General features: G+C 33.3%; 1 long non-coding RNA gene across 1 annotated transcript; it reads right to left on the bottom strand.

Annotated features, from left to right (window-relative positions):
* Positions 1-18: 18 nt before the first annotated feature.
* On the bottom strand, positions 19-3,968 carry LOC110463385. Its single transcript, XR_002464387.1, has 3 exons — positions 3,883-3,968; positions 3,357-3,518; positions 19-158 (listed from the first exon to the last, which is right to left on the bottom strand). It is a non-coding gene; the product is annotated as an uncharacterized LOC110463385 (long non-coding RNA).
* Positions 3,969-4,747: the final 779 nt, after the last annotated feature.

Below are 4,747 nucleotides of genomic sequence, written 5' to 3' on the forward strand. Positions count from 1 at the left end.
GAAACAACAGACTTCTAATTAATGTCACATAATTTATTGGTTGCTACATTTACAATGAAAGAGTGAATATTGAAGTAATCATCAAATAATGACATCATAATCACTTTAGACAGCATCTATGCACATTGGTGACTTTCCTGTGTTGTAAATTCACCAGCCTGCAAAATACAAGATTTGATACATATTGGAAATAAATTGTATGAAGTCTGTAGATCAATGCATAATTATAAAGATCATTCTAATGTTGGCAGTGCCCTCACAGCTACAGAATTTTAATAACTACAAATCTGGTTTCATATACAGCTGACAGAACAATCATATACATATTCAACTCTAGTATATGTACATGCAGTTAAATAAATAAATTGTAATATTCTCCTAAATCATATACTAATAACTATAATGGCTATACATCTGTATCAAATGAAAGTTTTGAAATGTCACTGTTAAAGCTTAGATAGGAATACACTTGATTAGATTTCAAGGAGTAAAAAACATACAACTATTATGATACCTATGCTAGATATAGGTAAATTTCAATCCAAATGAAACTGATGGTGAATACATGTATGTCAAATTGTACATAGAACTTGAAAGTTGTATTAAGGCATTCTCTCAACACAATAACATCAACTCTACAACAGTGACCATCAATTAAGATGCATCTCCATCAAAGTTTGATGATCATATAGCATATAACATTCCAAATCTATAATGAGTAAACATACATTTCACATATAACACATGTGTATTATACTGTCAAAGTCATGTATTACATATGTGTATACTATTACAGGCAGGTATAACACTTGCATTTACTATTAATACTATCACAGACATGTATTACACATGTACACACTATCACAGACAGGTATTACACATGTACACACTATCACATATGTATTATACATGTACACACTATCGCAGACAAGTATTACACATGTGCAATCTATCACAGACAGGTATTACACATGCACACACTATCACAGACAGGTATTACACCTGTACATATAATCACAGACAGGTATTACACATGTATATCGATCCCGGACATGTTAACACAAGTACAGTACATACTAAGTACATTTTTATATATGTTCTCTTATCTCTTTCTTTACACCTCATATTACTTAATATCTTAGTAATAACATTATTTCTTCTCTTGTCAAGATATATAGGATATATAATATATACTGTCAAATGAAAACAAGTCATCCAGAAGGCATGTATCACCAACCTTCATTTTTTAAATGCAATCATTGCAAAATACTTTCATCAATAGTTCTATTAAAGCTTTTTTTAGCATTGCTTCTCAGTAGCAAGTTGGAGCTACACCTCTGAAGGTACAATGCGAGTTTATGCCTGGTGTCTCAACTTCAACATATTTTTTAATGAGGATATTTCGCTACATACAAAAGTGATTGATACAGGCCCTCTTGGCCTCTTGCATAACATCTAAATCTAAGGATGCATACTTCATAGTACATTTGGTTGAAATACAAGAGTGAACTTGACTTACTGTCAAGGTGACAGATGTCAAATAGGTAAAACAAAAAATCAAATAACCTCTGAAGAAATGAAAGTCCTAAAACCATGATATTTGGCTGTTTAAGCTCACTTGGATGGAGCTTGAAAAAGTTTGCTTACAAAAATTACCTTCAGTTATATTTGAGGTCACTGGGGTCAAATATTTCAAAACTTCTTTTAGGGAACCCATACACTTCATATCAAGAGTATATGTATTCCACAGGTTTTAAATTGAAATAAAAAAAATAATATTAACTATTCATGATCAGTCCTCTTGTAAAAAGTTGATATACAGATAAGAGTATATGTATATATGTAGAACACATATTCAAGTATGTAAAGAGTAGTTGTCTGCAGAGTTTATTATGAGAGGTAATATGTGCAATGTATACACTATACAGTGTATATATACGTACACTTAAAGAGTAATACAGAGTAATATTTACATTATTCTGAAGTTGGACTAAACATAAATATAAATGTAAAAGATGTGTATTGATAAAGTTGCCTTACAAGTGTCAGCTGTAAGGAATTTCCTTTTAGGTCAGCGGAAGAGCATTGGACCAGAGAGCCAAAGGTCGTGGGTTCGAGCCCCAGCGACAGCAATAACTTTATCACTATTCCTCGTTCTACTACATATATATCTACTTAAGGGTCTGTGGTTTATTTTTCTATAAACTTTACAGTTTGCATACATGTATGAGTAAGATAGAACATTTGTGCAGATGCATACCTTCTTATAGCTTTCAGATTCTTTTTTTCTTTTCTTCAAAAGTTTCAGTTTGAAATATATGTGTTTACATTTTGTATTATTCTAAAATTGTAATTTATGCATAACAGATATTTATCTTACTTAACAATGCCACACAATGAGTCAGACACTTACAAAAGACTGATATTTTAGAAATAATAAAAAAAAAATCATGAAAATTATACTAATTATAAATTAAAACAAGTTCTGTTATGTTGAATTGATAGGGTAAATTTAACTTCATTTGGCTTTGAGACAAGCTAAATGTGAAGAAGCATTTAATAACTCGTCTCAAGACCCATTGATTTATATCTCATATATACCTTGCCAGACCATGTACAGGACTTTATCCTTAAAATGATTCAAATAGTATACAGAATAAAAACAGACAGAAATGTAAAACCAGTAGTTTACAGTGTATAAACCATTCGTTCTTGTTACTGCTATTAGCATGTTTTATTGAAAGGTGTATTTTAGTACAGCGAAGTAAACTTGCCTACTAGTACTGTAGATGTGTGTTAAAGTACAATGTACTCGCATGTGTAACCTGTCTGTAATAGTAAATACAAGTGTAATACCTGTCTGTGATAGTAAATGCAAGTTTTATACCTGTCTGTGATAGTGAATTCAGATGTGATACATGTCTATGATACTAAACACGAGTGTAATACCTGTCTGTGATACTAAATACAGATGTGATACCTGTCTGTGATACTAAATACAAGTGTAATACCTGTCAAGAGTCAGGTCAAGAAGCTTTATTTAACGTCGAATATACATATGTAACATAATAACATTAGCTGTAACGCTATTCTTGCGATAAAGCATATATATCAAATTTAACAATGATCATGTTTTGTTGCAAGAATAGCACTACAGTGCTAATGTTATTATGGTACATGTCTGTAATAGTAAATACAGGTGAAATATCTGTCTGTGATACTTAATGTAAGTGTATTACAGATAATTACAAGCAAAGTGTTCTACTTTCGTTTTCTAATAAATGCAACAAAATAAGAGAATATTCTCAATTACCAAATGCTTTCACTTCAATATACATAATCATTAAGACTTTTACCTGTTTGACTCCGTATTTTCCTCATTTAAAGCGTAATAGATGAACTGCAGCAGGTAAATCGGACAAAGTAACCACCCTTCAATTCTTCATGTAAAAACCATAACGCATTCGGAAACTCTTGTTTTCTTCCATTTCGGAACACAATATACGAAACTAAAAAAGCTGAATGAAAATTACAGAGGTGCAATGTGCCACATTCACACTTCATTCCATATTTGATTATCATCTTATTAGTAATCATTTAAAGGCACTATCATTTAAAGACAATAGTTTAGGTTGAAATTAGCGCATATTAGTAAAACAAATTATTTTCAGTAGACAGTAATATAGTGACGTTTTCATATCACAATCAGTGCACGTTAAATTGGCCATGCTAATGAGTACAAAAATAGAGTACGCATAGGCGATAATTCCGGCTTTGCGATATACACAAAAACACAGCTAGTACACATGTCCCGACTGGACCTATTTATATCATATCTGGGCTACCAGTATACTTTAATACTTGTAAGTGGTATCAACTTACCAAACGAAAGAAGCAGTCCGGAACTAAGGGAGGCAATCCAGCTTGTTTCTGCAGCACCAGAACCGAATTGATCTCGTAACTCACTGTACATGACACCAAAGGACTGAACCATCCCTAAAGTTACAAAGTGGAGACCAAAACTGCTGACTAGAATAGATGCTTTCGACCATTGGTACGATCGACAGCAGCGCGTTTCCATGTTGTGTAGTCGTGGAGAGGTCCAGGGCAAACAGCTAGTGTGTGTAGTTAGACACATAACGTACACACATATACCACAACATGTGTTATTATGAACGTGTGTGTGTATGGGTCAAATCGAAAACACCTATAGTAGTACCTATCTCACTTGAACCTTTTCCGTAAACAAATGGATCGAAAAGGTATGACACTGTGCTTCTGTGTCCGAGGATAGCTTTAGGCTGAAATGATTCGCATGAGTTACGAACAATAACACTGTTTACTTATAGCTAAATACAAATAACAAAGTGGTTCACGATCTAGTTCGTTGGCATTTTCTTCGTTTGTAAAGGTTATTGCATGGTTTTCGAGTAACAAGGGATTTATTCCACCCGAGCGAAGCGAGGGTGTAATAAGTCCCGAGTGACGAGAAATCATGCAATAACTGGCTTACTGCATGCTTCCCAACTCGAACAAAACAGAAAAGTTGAGTAAAAAATGTTCACCTGGACAATCTTTTTACCTACCCTACACTGCAGATAATTTGCATGTACCTGTGAGTGAGTACTAATCAGAACCAGGTAAGATTCTCAATAGCCCAGTCTGGGTGTATCCTTCATAATGGATACAAGTGTTTTTGGTTTACTATCCAGGTCCAGTGTCAGGGAAGGTAAGGAGTGTCTGTTCA

Source organism: Mizuhopecten yessoensis, unplaced genomic scaffold (genome assembly GCF_002113885.1).
Source record: "Mizuhopecten yessoensis strain PY_sf001 unplaced genomic scaffold, ASM211388v2 scaffold10899, whole genome shotgun sequence".
Lineage (NCBI taxonomy): Eukaryota > Metazoa > Mollusca > Bivalvia > Pectinida > Pectinidae > Mizuhopecten > Mizuhopecten yessoensis.